The following is a 16,244-nucleotide window of genomic DNA, read 5'->3' as shown; positions in this document are numbered from 1 at the left end:
TTTTTCAACACTAAATTTTGTTATGATGAGGTGATATGTCAGAATTGTGTTAATTTCAATTTGCTTAATAATTATTTGGAACATTTTTCACATGATTGTTGATTATATTTTTTTCTTTTGAGAGCTGCCTATTTGTATTATTTGATAACTTGTTTTGAAAAATCTGAATCTATATCATGAGTATTATGGATATCATCTTTATTGCAGTTATTACTAAAATATTTTTCAAGTTACTGTTTCCCTTCTAATTTGAACTTAATTGATTTTTTTTTTGCCAAATATTTTCAATGTTCAATAATTAATACTTTGTCTCCTGTGGAAAAAAAAAAAGTGTGTATGCCATATTTGGTCAAGAACTTTTCTATCCATAGTTCTGAAAAGTATCACCTTCTCTAATCTTCTTATTTGTTCATGGCATCAGTATTATATTCAAGCTAAGCATCTACTTGGATGTTTTTGTAGCAATAGTATGAGATGTTGATCTAAAAATCATTGTTGCCTTTCCACACTACCCAGAAGAGAGGTCTTTACAGTGTTTTTCTCCGTTTCTGTTGTAACCTTAAAGAGAAACTTTTACAATGCCTGGAGCCCTGGGTGTCTTGCAGATAAAGGAGGAGGATATCCTCAAATTTCTGCTGCAGGAATCCATTGGGGTGGCACTAATTTGGATTTCCAAATGGAACAGTATATCTACAAAAGGAAGAGTGAGGGTGTCTACATCAGTAACTTGAAGAGAATTTGGGAAAATCTTCTGCTCTCTGCTCATGCCATTGTTGCCAAAATCCTGCGGATGTTAGTGTCATCTCATCCAGGAACACTGTCCAGCAAGCTGTTCTGAAATTTGCTGCTGCCACTGGCGCTACACCTATTGCTGGACGCTTCACCCTGGCACCTTCACTAACCAGATTCAGGAAGCTTTCAGGGAACCTCACCTCTTGGTAGTCACTGATCCTCGGGCAGATGACCAGTCTCTCAGCGAAGCATCATATATTTTAACCTCCCAACTATTGCATTGTGCAACAGGTTCTCCACTTTGCTATGTGGACATTGCCATTCCATGCAACAACATGGGAGCTTACTCCATGGGTTTGATGTGGTGGATGCTGGCGTGTGAAGTCCTATGTATGCATAGTACCATCTCTTGTGAACATCAGTTGGAAGTGATGCCTGATCTTTACTTCTATACTGATCGAGAGGAGATCGAGAAGGAAGAACAGGCTGCGGCTGGGAAGGCAGTGACAAAGGAAGAATTTCAGGGTAAATGGACTGCCCCTGACCCAGAATTCACTGCTGCTCAACCAGAGGTGGCCGATTGGTCTGAGGGAGTGCAGGTGCCATCTGTGCCCATTCAGCAGTTCCCTACTGAAGACTGGCGCACTCAGCCTGCTACCAAGTACTGGTCTGCGGCTCCTACTGCTCAGGCCACTGAGTGGGTAGGGACTAACACAGAGTGGTCCTAAATTTTACCTCAGGTGCTCTAATAGAGAAGGAAAAAATTCTTGAAGGAAAATAAATCTTGATTTCTTAAAAAAAAATCAATAATTGTTACCAGATTGATTCATTATATCCCAAACTTTAAGGTCTTTCATTTGATAGAATACTATGTTGCTAGAAGGTTTTGATTCTCTATCTTGTGTACATAATTAATTTCACTGATTAACTCTGCTATTTTTAATCAGTACCAAATAGTTTTAAGGACTAATATTTTGTAATATAGTTAAAGATTTGGGAAAATTAAGCCTCTTCACAGTTTTTCTCTTTTTATTTTCCTTGATATTCTTGACCCTTTCTTCTTCCAGATGAATTTAGAATTATTTTTCCAACACAATAAAGTAGCTTGAGTGGATACTGAATCTATAAATAAAGTTGGGTAATATTGTAATTTTGTTGTATTGGCATTGTCTATTTATGAGAAATAATTATGAGAGAAATAAATTTCTCTCATTATTTTAATGTGTTTAAAAATTGTTTATAAGGTATTCTAAATTTATCTTCATATAATTTTGTGGGTCTTATTCATAATATTTCATATTTTCAAAGTGTATTTAGAATGTTATTTATTTTTCTATCCTTTTAGATTATAATAGTATGCAAAAAGGCTAATGTATGTGTTTTTATTTTATATACTGCTATTTTTCTGAAATTATTGTTTTAATTAATTTTAGGTGCATCTCTAGGGTTGTCTAAGTAGACAATCATATCACCTAGAAATAGCAACACAAACATTATTTCATATATTTCCCTTCTTTTAGATTGTTCTTATTGTCATTCATTCATGTCTGATTCTTCCTGACCCCTTGGACATGAGGTATATCAGGTCTTTCTTTCATCCACTACATCCCAAAGTCTGTCCAAACTCAGGTTCATTGCTTCCATGACACTATCTTTTATTTTTTTATTTATTTTTTTTTGTAGTGAGGCAATTGGGGTTCAGTGACTTGCCCAGGGTCACACAGCTAGTAAGTGTTAAGTGTCTGAGGCTGGATTTGAACTCAGGTACTCCTGACTCCAGGGCCGGTGCTCTATCCACTGCGCCATCTAGCCGCCCCAACACTGTCTATTAATCGCCATCATCAGCTGTCCTCTTTTCCTTTTGCCTTCAACTTTTTCCAACAAAAGTGTCTTTTTCAGAGTCCTGTTTTCACATTATGTAGCAAAGTTTTTCAACTTTAGCTTCAGTATTTGTCCTTTTAATGACTTGCCTGAATTAATTTAGGTATGGATTGATTTGATTTTGTTATCCAAATGACTCTCAAAAGTCTTCTCTAGCACAATTTTTTTTTTTTTAGTGAGGCAATTGGGGTTAAGTGACTTGCCCAGGGTCACACAGCCAGTAAGTGTGAAGTGTCTGAGGCCGGATTTGAACTCAGGTACTCGTGACTCCAGAGCCGGTGCTCTATCCACTGCACCACCTAGCTACCCCTTCTCTAGCACAATTAAAAAGTGTTGATTTTGTTGTGCTCAACTTATAGTCTAACTGTTGTAGCTACATCTTACTATTGGAAAAACAACAACAGCATGGTTTTGATTATACATACCTTTGTGGTAAAGATTAAGTCTCTTCTTGTTAGTATGCTATCTAGATTTTCCATACTTTTCGTCACAAGATTCAAATGTTGTTGTTTTTTTTAATTTCATGACTGCAATCACCACCTGTAGTGATCTTTCAGCCCAAGAATATAATGCCTAACACTGTTTCCATTTCTTTTGCTTCTTCTATTTGCCAGGAAGAGATAGGACTGATTCTTCTTCAATTTCTGCCGCCAGAGTGGTTTTGTCTGCCTATTTTAGATTGTTGATATTTCTCTTAGCAACCCACACTCATACCTTTACTCTAACTCTTCTTTTGGATGTTCTCTATGCCTTCCATTCCTTTTACTCAATGGTAAGAAGAAACAGAAAATGATTTATAAAAGATGCTCAAAACTTTTGGATATATGAAAAATTATGAATGAGCACATATTTTTCACTTTCATAGATAATCCTTCAGGTGTTTTTAAAGTCTTTGCGTTTTCTCATCCCATTATTACCAGAAGAGAATCAGAGAAAGGATTAGTGTTAATGACTTGATATAAAACATAGAAAGACTCTCTTCTATGGCCCTTATACAAATCATTGGAAATCACTCTCACTAAGGCAGGGGTGTTTTGGATTCACAAGAGACAATGTGGTGGAAGCTAGGTGGCACAATGGATAAAACACAGGCCCTGGATTCAGGAGGACCTGAGTTCAAATCTTGCCTCAGACACTTGACAGTTACTAACTGTGCGACCCTGGGAAAGTCACTTAACCCTCATTGCCCCACAAATAACAACAACAACAACAAAAACAAATACTAAACTAAACTAAAAAACACAAACAAAACAGAATAAAAAAATGAAATAATATATGTTAAGCACTTTGGCAACTTTAAATTTCCATATTCATGCCAGTTGGTGGTGGTGGTGGTGGTGTTGCTACTGTTGTTATTGTTTATTACTAATTATTATTATTATTATTATTATTGGTAATAGTAGTAGTAGTAGTAGTAGTAGTAGTAGTAGTAGTAGTAGTAGTAGTAGTAGTAGTGATGGTGGTGGTGGTGAGAGTAGTGACCGGGCCTCTGGTCTGAGAATGATCTCAGAGCATTATATTGAACTCCTTCTATGCTCAAACAACACTTATAAAGAAATACAGAAGAATACTTATACACATTTTAAAAATGTGTTCTCTGGGGAAAATATATGCCCACACTTTTAAATTTAATCTTCATTATTAACACTTTCCTAAGTTTATAAAACTGACACCATTATAAATTAAGCCTTGATGTATATAGCACTGTTAATTTCTGAAGTGTAAATATTCACACTGAAATTTTAACAATCAGACACTCAGGCTAGTTAGAGCTGGCTCCAGCATATCCCTGTAGTAAGGACTGTGATGTACTTTCTCCTTCATAGTTTATCAGAGTTGCCTTTGCATTTATTGTCTTTCCTTTTTTTAATTCTTTCAATCTCAAAATTTCATTCATTATTAAAATACTTTGAGATGATAATAAAAAAAAACAACAACAGAAAACATATCTACATCAAGGAATACTAGGGAATGATGATTGAGTTATTGAATAGGATGTTTATTCAATAAAGAATGTGAGATTAAATTGAGGAAAGTACTCCTGCTACTGACTTTTCTCAACTCTTTTCTTTCTTTTTTTCTTTTTTTTTGTGGGGCAATGGGGGTTAAGTGACTTGCCCAGGGTCACACAGCTAGTAAGTGTCAAGTGTCTGAGGCCGGATTTGAACTCAGGTACTCCTGAATCCAGGGCCAGTGCTTTATCCACTGCGCCACCTATCTGCCCCTCAACTCTTTTCTAAATTCTTAGTGCTTGAGTTAATGGGACCAAAAATTTTCATACCCCTGTAGCCAATTTAATTATGAGTTTTCCTGAAACTTATGTTGTATTGGTCAATGGATAATATAGATAGGTAGAGAGAAAGGTAAATATCTAGATATCTGCCTACCTCTCCATCTTATCTAGATAGATATCTATGAAAATACCTACCAATCTTATTTTATCTGTTTTAATGTATCTATCTTATCTATCCATCTACACATACTCATTGTCCTACTAATACCAAGACTGACTCTGATATTAATTGGAATGGGCTACTATCTTAAGTTCTGTAAATCTTTGCCAATGTTATGAAAAGTCTGCCAGTTCCTACCAATCTATCAATGGATCAAGTTAAAGGTAGGTGATGGTTGGAAAGAATATCTGATTTCAAATTTTCCACTCCCTGAAGTGAATCGGATCTCACTAATTCATTTAGTCCATTCTTCTCCCTTAGAGTAAAACCTAATTTAAACTCCTATTTTGAAAGGCATTTCTCTTAGCTTTAAAGTTCTCCAGGGAAAGGAACTTGACATTCCCTATTAACAACTAATCCCATTGCTGTACAGTACAATGGCAGTTCAAGGAAGTATATGTGATTTCATTTTTGGAATGGTAAAAAATGAAGTGATGTATAAATTCAGTGATTATTCCAGTGAAAGGAATAATTGCAGTGAGAGTAAAAGAGAAATACAGAAATAAGAAAGGGAAAAAAAACCGAGAACCTTTCTTCTGAAGGATGCTGAGTGATAGAACATTTCACTCCATTGCATCTAGATCTTTTCTGCACAGCTATGTCAATTTCATTTGTCTGAAATTTATTTGGTACGTGTCTTACTCCATCTCAAGCTCTGTCTATCTTCAGACACCTTAAACTCCCAGTTTTTCAAAATGCTCAATTCTTATGACCTTTATATTTAGTATAACCCACCCATGCATAGGAGCAGAAAAAACATACATCTTCCTGACAATTTGAATTTCCCCAGGTAACAGAATTCAGTTCTGATACTGTCAGGGAGACCAGGGAGGATGCCTCTAGGCATCTAGAGAGAAAACAAACGATTTTTGATCAATCTTGATCCCATGGCTAACATTCTCTGGCGCCACTGAAGCCTCTAACACCTGGCAATCATTGGAATCTCTGGTAGAGATGAAAATATTTGGTCATATTAACTCTCACTTACTAATAATTAAAAAAGAGCTCAGAAAAGTCAATATTTAAAGGTATTTGTAGGGGTTGTAGAGAAAGCTTAAGCAAGTCTCTGTCTTTTCTCCAAGATCTTGACTTTACCTCCTGATAATTCTCTTTTAATAATCTTTCATCACTTTCATTTCCACCCATTTTTTTCTTCTATGATTCTTTTCTCTTTAAGTATTCTGGGAATTCTTTTTGGGTTTGAATCCATTTAGTATTTTTCTTTAAATCTTTTTTGAATAGCTGTTTTCATATTGTTGCTTTTGCTAAATTTGTCTTGGTCTTTCCTGCCAACATAGTAACTTTTTATGTTTATGGTTTGTTGTTTTTTGTTTTGTTTTGTTTGCTAAATTTCAGTCTATTTCTTGACTTTCAACTTTATGTTAAAGTTGGGCTATGTTCATATATGGGGATGCCCTATACTAAGTTTCAAGAGTTTTTGTTCTGCTGTTCTCAGAACTAGTTTGGGATGGGGACAGGTTTGAATGTTTTTGGTGCTTTCAAGGTATGTGATTCTGGGAGAAGTATAGTCACTGCTCTCCAAGTTTTCACTCATGTCTTTGCCAGAAAGGGTTACATTTTTCCTGTGGTCACAAGTACCAGTACTCCTGTTTGCCTTGAAACTGAGACCAGGGTTTCTGGTCCTTTGTGAACAAATAACAGAACCCTTCTCCTCTTTGAATCTGTAACCCAGAAATGCATGTGGTCAGTAGAGCACCAGCTATACCTAGTACAAGCACAGGGTACCTTTTAATCTCTTTCTGACCAGTTGTTCAACCCTCTTGCACTGAGAGTACCTAAAACATATACTGTTACTCTTGCTACAGGCCTTTTTGGTGCTGCCATATCTATAGACTCTGGACAAACTTGAATGCTGATACCTCATACTTATTCTGCTGATCTCTTAAATGTTCTTAGACTTGAAAAATGTCTTACCATGACATTTTGTTGACTCTGCCACTATAAAATTGTATTTGAGATATTTTTTTAAAGATGTATGGAGGATAATGTTGGAATAATTCAACTGGGTGGCTAAACCTAATCCTTTTGGCTGCACATCTCTGGAAGGTCTTCTTCTCTCTCTCTGTCAATAGATAGATAGATAGATAGATAGATGGAATGTGTGTGTGTCTCTATGTACATACATGTATATATAAATATACCTTTATACATACCTACCTATACATATATATACATGCAAACACATGCATATATACATGCATATATATGTATTGTGTGTGTATGTGTGCCCATATATATAATTTGGAAGGTCTTGTCTTACTGGTATTTGCTGCTCTGTGAATTTGACTTGAGGTCATTCTTAGTCATCCTTTACTTGATCAGTGACTTCATAGCACCAGGATGGTTTTGTTTGTATGTTTTGTTTTGCTTTGTTTTGTCTTGTTTCTGGCTAATCTGCTATCTCCACTCATTAACTAAGTTAGAGCTCTGCTTAGCTGAACCTCTGATTTCGAATGTAGCAGGTAGAGGTTGGTTATAGTTCCTTTTGAGTTACTTTTGAAAAAAAATTTGTTAAATATTTCCCATTTTTTAACATTCTTTTTTAACTTGTGAGTTCTTAAAGTTTATATCTCCTTTATGTCTCTCCCACTTCCTTGAAAAGGAAAACAATTTGATGTTGATTATATATGCAAAGTCATGCAAAATATATTTCTATATCAGCTTGTTGCAAAAGAAACATACACACAGGAGTCAAAGTAAGAAAAAAATTTACACCTCAAACTGCATTCAAAATTCATTGGTTGTCTCTCTGAAGGTTGATAGCATTTTTCAATAGGCATGTGTTGGAATAATTTTGAATAATTTTCTTATCCAGAGAACATAATCTTTCAAAGTTGATCATCATTACAGTGTTACTGTAACTATGTAAAATGTTGTAGTGGTTCTACTCTCTTCACTTTGAATGAGTGTATATGCATGGATACGCACACATATAAATATATAAATATAAGCATATCAAAATATAAAGTTATATTCCCCCCAGTTTTTTCTGAAAAGAAAATCTTGCTCATCAATAGTCTTCCATCATACTCATTTACCACAGTTTGTTTAGCCATTCCCTACTTGATGGACCTTCACTTGATTTATAATTCTTTGATAAAACACAAAAAATCTACGATAAATATTTTTGTGCAAATGGGTCCTTTCCCCCATTAAAAAATATTTTGGGGCTCTTTCCCTGTCCCTGAATCGAGCAGGAGGTGGAGGCTCCTGGATGTTTTCAAGATTTAGCTTTACCATGAACCACTGCCATGGCCAGAGAAGGCATTGCTGCTGGAGGTATAATGGACATTAACACAGCTCTACAAGAAGTGCTGAAGACCTGCACTTATCCACTAGGGCCTAGCTCATGGAATTCATGAAGTTGCCAAAGCCTTGGACAAACACCAAGCCCATATTTGTGTTCTTGTTTCCAACTGTGATGAACCTATGTATGTAAAATTGGTTGAAGCCCTGTGTGCTGAGCACCAAATTAACTTGATCAAAGCTGATGACAACAAGACAGTGAGTGAATGGCTGGCATCTGTAAAACTGAAAGAGAGGGAAAGCTGTACAAAGTGTTTGGCTGCAGTTCTGTTGTTAAAGACTATGGCAAGGAATCTCAGGCCAAAGATGCCATTGGAGAATATTTTAAATGCAAGAAATGAGTATATAAAAGCCTTGGTCTGATTTGAAAAAAAAAATGGTATACAGATATGGTCATAGTTTTGGTAAGTCAAAGGGTATGCAGTTTTATAAGCCTTTGAGCATAGTTCCAAATTGTTCTCCAGAAAGGTTGTACTAGTTCCCAACACCATCAAATGTGTCAGTATCCCAATTTTCCCACATCTCTAGTATTTTTCCTTTTTCTTTTATGTCATGGTGTATGATCTGATAGGTATTAAATGGTATCTCAGAGGTTTTTTTTTTAATTTACAGTTCTCTAATCAGTAATGATTTAGAGCATTTTTCATCTTATTATTAACAGTTTGGTTTCTTCTTCTGAAAACTGCTTGTTCATATCTTGTTATTTTTCCTATCTCTATAAGATTATTCTTTGGTATTCTGATTGGTATGGCAGTGAATAAGTGATTTGATTTAAGTGGAATTGTCATTTTTATTTTATTGGCTAGGCCTACACTTGAGGAATTAATATTTTTCTAATTGTTTAGATCCATCTTTATTTTGTGAAAGTTATTTTGTAATTGTGTTCATATAGCCCCTTGGTTTGTCTTGGCAGGTAGACTCCCAAGTATTATATATGGTCTGCAGATAATTAGAATTTCTCTCTTTCTCCCTCCTTTGTTTTTTTTTTGTTAGTATATAAAATGATCATTAATTATGAGGGTTTATTTAATATCCTGCCACTTTGCTGATGTTAGTTATTTCAACTAGTTTTTTTTTTAAGTTTGACCTTCTAGGGATCTCTAGTTATACCATCCTTTCTTCTTATCACAAAAGTAATGTGATGCTTTTCCATTCTATTCTAACTTATCTATTCTTCTTACAAAAAGTAATAGTTTTTTTAATCATTTTTGTTTTTATTGCTCACCTATTACTTATATTACTGTGATAGCTAGCATTTGTAGTGCAATATTGAATAATAGGAGTGATAATGAGCAATCTTGCTTCACCCCTAATCTTATTGAGAAGGCTTCAAATTTATTTCTATTATAGATAACTATTGCTATTAGTTTTAGATAGATTCTACTTATTTTATTCTTTTTTTTTGTGGGGCAATGAGGGTTAAGTGACTTGCCCAGGGTCACACAGCTAGTAAGTGTCAAGTGTCTGAGACTGTATTTGAACTCAGGCCTTCCTGAATCCAGGGCCAGTGCTTTATCCACTGTGCCACCTAGCTGCACCAATTCTACTTATTTCAAGAAAGGCTCCATTCATCATTGTTTTCCAGTGTTTTTAACAGAGATTAGTAATGTATTTCATCAAAAATTTGTTTTATTGTTACTGATATGTTCAATTATACTAATAATTTTCATAATATTAAATGAGCACTGAATTCTTGGGGATGAATTCCATCTTATCAGAATACATGATATTTGTGATATTGCTGTCATCCCCTTACTAGGTTTCTTTTTATATTTCAATTGTTTGTATTATTATTCATTGAGGAAATTAGTATATAATAGTTTTCTTTCTCTGTTTTTGCTTTCCCTGCTTTAGATACCAAAACTGTATTTCTGTCCATCACTATCTAGTTATCTACAGTCATCACTGAATTATCAAACAATGAATTAACAAGTATGTATTAATACAAATTATGTGCCAGGCATTTCAATATGCAGTGGGGATACAAATATAACAAATGAAAGAGATCCTACCTACAAGTATACATGTCCAAATACGTATACACATAAACATATACACATATGCAAATACATATGCACATATGCATATACATGCATACACAGACACAGGCACATACACATGCACATACACACATACTCAGATATGGAAGAAACATAAAAAGAAGTTCAAAGTATTAAAACAGAAGTTAGTTTGAGAGAGAAGGGATCCAGAAAGGCTTTCTATAAAATATAGTAGTTGAGCCACATCTTGAAGGAAGAACAGAATTCCATGAAGGAGAAGTAAGGAAGGAGGGCATTCCAAGTATGGAGGTTGTTCAAAGGCAGAAACCTCATTTGGAATATACTGTCTAAGGATGAGTGAATATAGTAGTTTCATTGGATCAAAACCTCATAATTGGTCTGTGACCCTCCTCTTTCTAAAATATCATCCACAGAGAGGTTCAAGTAAATTTTTTTGAAACAAATATCTGACCATATTGCTTCCTTGATCCAATTTTATTCTTTCCCACTAGCTTAAAAGGCAAATTTCTCTCTTTGGGTTTAAAGCCTTTTAAATCTCTATCTAGATTATCTTTCCAGGCTTACATCAATTGAGTCTATACACTAGCCAAATAGACCTGGTTGTTTTTTCTTGAATTCACCAGACCATTTCCTTTCTCTTTGCCTTTTCATAAACTCTTTCCCATGGCTGGATTGCACATCTTTCTGCTCACCTCTACCTAATAGGATCCCTTGTTTCCTTCAAAGCCCAGCTGAATTCTAAACTCCTTTAATAACTAAGGATCCATCTCCCTAGGTATGAGTGCCCTCATTCTAGAAATTACTTTGTATACATATTGTATGTCTTTTTTTCTGCATAAATACTATCTACCATTAGTAGAATATAAGTTTCTTGAGGGTGAGGACAGCTGCATTTGTGTGTCAATATGTGTGTATCTCCAGAACCTAGTTCAATTTGGGGCATAGAGTAGGTACTTTTTAAGTGATTGGCAAATTGAGCTTTGTTAGCATTTATTCTATGAAGTGAGGTATGCCTATGTTTAATGTTCTTCATCTGCCTCATTTATTTTTTTCCAATGACAGATTTCTTCTTTTTATCTAAACAAGTATCTCATCTGAGCTAAGTGATCACTAAGAAGCAGTCCATCTCTTAAATCCCATAGTTCCCAAATTTCTTTTCTTTCTGGTAAAAATAAAATCTTCTTTGTACTTTTCACAATTTTTCATTTTGTAGAATGAATTTCTTAAAATATTTCAATGATGATACCAATTAAAACATCACCCTTAAATGATAAAAGGAATAAAAAACTAAAACAAGACACTTTTAAAAAGTCATTTAATACTATTATTTTCCACACCTAACTCCTTTATTTATTTTCTCTGGGTCTCATTTCTTTTCTAGCTTTTACTAGGCTACAAATTCACTGGGCATATAATATCAGTTCTCAAAATTTATTCAAATGAAAATATATTTGCCATTATTATGGTCTAGAGGAATGCCCATGTGGAAATGTAAGAACCATTTAAAAGACAACAATATTTTTAGGTCTTACCATATGCTAGTTACTGTGATAGGACACAAATATGATAGATAAAAATACAAGAAAAAGAAATTCAATGCCTTCCCTTGAAGAGTTTACATTCTAATGGAGGAAGACAACACATGAAAAAGAACTAAAAATCAAGTTGGTGGAGGAACTTGTATGTCAGTATCTGGAAAGTCAGAAGCAAAGCCAGGAGGAGAATAAAGTTTGGCTTGCTCAGGCCTCTCCCCAAAATGATGGATCTGGGAAGAATGAATTAATGGGAGAAGGCAATCAGCTTGGGGAGGGATGTTATAGGGTGAGAATACCACAGAGAAGGCTGATAGACTTATGAGAGGAGATTCCAAGTAATGAGGAAAGTTCTAGGGTGAGAAAACATCTAAGAAGTAGGCAAAGTCCTGAAAAAGTCAGAAGCAGAGACAGGAAGAGAATGAAGGTTGGCAGACCTGGTCTCTTCCACAAAAAGAAAGCCTGAGGAAGAGTTCTTTAATAGGAAAAGGGGACATCAGAGTTGAGAGATGTTCCAGAATGACAAAAGTCCACATGGTATACTGAATGTTCCTTGGGAGGAGACCCCAGGTGCTGATGGGAGTACGACAGTGTTATGTTGACTGAGGTATAGTGGCACAGTCCAAAAAGTAAGAGGCCGACTTAGCATAAGAAAGAAGGATGGTAGACTGGGCCCATCACCAAAATGCAGGTCCCAGGAAGAGCTCACCAATAGGAGAAGGAGCCCGCATGGTGAAGGGATGTTTCAGGGTGAGAAGACCACAGGGTGAGAAGTCTGGAGTATTTAATAAATGTAGAGCACTGTTCAATCTGACAGTGCCCTACATAGAACCAATATACATACTTCTCATACTGGATTAGATAACAAATTCAAAATCCAAGGAGAAAAAAAATAAATTACAACCTTCCTTTGGTTCAGTTACTGCAACCCTTCAACCTAGTGGTAGATCATGAAAATTTTCCCCAATGACAGAAAAATGATCATTATTCCAACACCTTTACCCTGTCACAATTGCTTGGGAATACCCTAATATCTTTACATTTTGCAAGAAAAAATGGAAAATATGGAGGAAAAGAAAAAAATGAAAAGCAGAGGAATTCTCTTACTATTCTCAAGTGACAGAAAAGAATGTGCAGATTTGTAAAATTAGCTACTCAAATGCCAGTAAAGCTTAACTGATAATATTTTCTGAAGAAAAATTATAACTTGCAACCCATAGATGTGGTTACCACCACTTGTTCTAAAAGTAAAATGTTAATATTCAACAAGGAAAGGTGAAATCAAATACCTGTCTCTTGCAAACTGCCTTTATGACAGGAGCCGGTATTATTTTCAAAACCACAAGTATCACATGAGTCAGAATTTTAAATACTTAAAAGATGGAAACACAAGTCTCAAGTCTCCCCCCCCCCCAAAAAAAAAAGCATTCAGCCAGGCATCATAAAGTAAATACATGCTCTCAAAACAACTCTGTGAATAATTACATCTGATCACTATTCAGAGCTTTAAAAACGCAGTACTTCACACATTGGGCTCATTATAACCACATACTGTAGCTTAAATAATAGGTGGGAAATACAGCATGAGAGTTACTTTTCACAGATAATAATAATTACACACTTCTTGTTGATACCTGATCCACTAATTACCCATCAAAGTCACAGATCAATGTTCCTTGCCTAGATTATTTTGATACATGCTTCTAGTGTGTTCCTGTGAGACAACCCCCCCCCCAACCAAAAAAAAAAAAAAACCAACAACACCTGAAAACATCAACAAAACTCAGAGGAAACAACATTTCAAGCATTTGATCTTCCACTCAGCACTCAGCTGTGGCTTCAGGGGACAAATGTATTTGTGTATGTGTTTGTATAATGTGTGAATGTATAAGTGTATATACATATATGTATGTGTGCATATACATATGTACATACATATATATACACATGTGTATATTTGTGTCTTTGTGTGTATGTATATGTATGTATGTGTATATATATGCACCATAGGAAAACAGAATGAGGGTAAGCTGGAGGAAAAAATAAAGGAGAAAAATAGTCATATTACAAAATTGCCTTGTTAGGAATATATTGTAGTGTTATTGTTTCAGGTCTTTCCCCTCTTAACAAAAAAAAATGCTACAAAATGTATCCTTTCTTCTAATTTCATAAGCTTGATTTCTTTAATCCATACCACTATCAAGAACATAGTCTCTATTTGCCATAGGAATTTGTCTCCAGGAATCTAAGAACATAGTTGCTTTGTCATTGACCATAGGGATCAGAGAAACAGAGACTTGGAGAAAGAGGGGGATACATGATTCCAATCTCCACATTTTACAAACAAGAAAACTGAAGGCCAAAAAGGTAAATAAACTTGCCCAATGTCATACAAATAATAAGTTGCAGCACTGGGACTTAAACCCGTATATTTCTACATCAAATCCAATCCTCCTATTTTATCACAGTAAATAAAAGAATGAAGAAAGACAGCATTTATTAAGTTCCTATGATCTGCTAGGCACTGCTTTATAAATATAATCATATTTAATTATCACAATAACCACCGGAAATTAGTGTGGTTATTCTCTCCATTTTACAGTTATGGAAACTGAGGCAGGCAGAGATTAAATGACTTGCACAGGAACACACAGCCTGATACTGCATTTGAACTCAAGGGATCTTTCTGACTCCATGTCCAGTGCTCTACTCATTGTGCAAACTAGATACCTCCAAAGTACAGTGATAAGAAAAATATGAGTGGAGAGGATTTGAAAGAGGAGGGTCAGTACTCATCAACACTATCAAAATTAAGAATGAAGTCAAGGAGGATACAGATAGATGTAACATGTATCCCCTTTTTTTTTTTTTTTTGGTATTTTAAGGTTGACAGATTTCTTTCCTTACCATAGCCATGTGAGGCCAGCAATATCCTGATTTTATGGGGAGCAGAAATAAAATTTAAAGAGATCAGGGGCCTGTGTTCACTGTAGGGGCCAAATTTAATATGTGGAGAGTTAATTGGGTGGCTCATCATAATATTGGGGATCAAAAGATAATGAAGGACCTCTAGGTCCAAAACTTCCTCCCCTCTAAACTGACTTTTTAGATATTTCTCCTAGGCTAATAAGAAAGAAGCTTAACAGCCTCTTTTCCACAAACAAATCAGGTTTTATTAATGGGAATAAAATACACAGCAAAGGTGAAATTAATAAAGTCAAGGACAAGTGAATAGGGAAAGAGGAAAATGGAAAATCCCCCTAATTCTAAAAAAAGCCTATACAATCCCCAAACTCACTTCCAGCTCAGCTAATTCAAAGAGCCTGGCTCATTTATTAACTCACCACCTGGGGTCCATAGTTTCAACAGGAATGAGCTATGCAGCCAGCACCGATAGGCAAAGCCCACAGGAGAGCTGACTGGTAAGGCCTACAGGACAAACTGACAGCGAAAATCTCTCTCTTGTCCACTCCCGGAAGCTCACCAACTGGAAAGAGACAGAGCTCTCCTCAGCAAGTATTTACTCTCCCTCCCCCAAAAAGGAGGTCCTTCAAACTGCCTGTGGAGATTGGTTCCCCTGCTGACATCAGCAGGATATGCCACTCAGGGTAGGCCAGGTTTGGCCCATATCCAATCATCCCTAGTCTACTAAATTATTCAGGTGAGACCCCTGGGCATCTGACAAAATCCATTATTTTACCACATCACAAAGCCAATAAATGTTGTATCCAGATTCAAATACAGGTCTCCTGATTGTAGCTTTTAAACTCTTTCCACCTCTCTATACAGTTTCTTATGACTATCGCTGTGTATCTATCCATTTCTATATCTATGTCTTTCCACAGAGGTGATTTAGTACAGTCCAATTAAAGTAAACATACCTTCTCATTGACTTTATTTTTATAAAGATTGAATGGTCTTCATTATGGATTTAAGGCAAGCCCAACCATAGTTAATTTTTCATCTTCCTTAGTGCCATTGAGACATTCTCACAGATTACATCCTGTACAGAGTAGGGAGACTCTAAATGTCATAATTTCAGTGTGGGTACTAAAAAGAAATGATTGCCATAGAAACACAAGATTTGATATTTCACATAAGAATGGCCTCAATCGCAGTAAGGTATGAAATGAGGTCATTTGCTGTGATTCAAGGAAACAGGGAAGAGTACAGACTTAGAAGAGTGAAGATAAAATCTGAAGCAACTTTTGTGTAGAATGTGATGGTTAATCAGAGATAAATGGAAATATTGTCATCTAGCATTGAGGGTCTAGTGAGGGGGATACTACCCATTTGTG

General features: G+C 35.6%; 1 pseudogene; it reads left to right on the top strand.

Annotated features, from left to right (window-relative positions):
- The first annotated feature begins 578 nt into the window (after nucleotides 1-578).
- LOC122740636 lies at nucleotides 579-1,460 on the top strand (annotated as a pseudogene).
- The last annotated feature ends 14,784 nt before the right edge of the window (nucleotides 1,461-16,244 follow it).

The sequence above is a fragment of the Dromiciops gliroides genome, chromosome 1, assembly GCF_019393635.1.
Source record: "Dromiciops gliroides isolate mDroGli1 chromosome 1, mDroGli1.pri, whole genome shotgun sequence".
NCBI lineage: Eukaryota > Metazoa > Chordata > Mammalia > Microbiotheria > Microbiotheriidae > Dromiciops > Dromiciops gliroides.
Note: the sequence above shows the minus strand (reverse complement) of the source record. Positions and strands in the feature narration are given on the sequence as shown.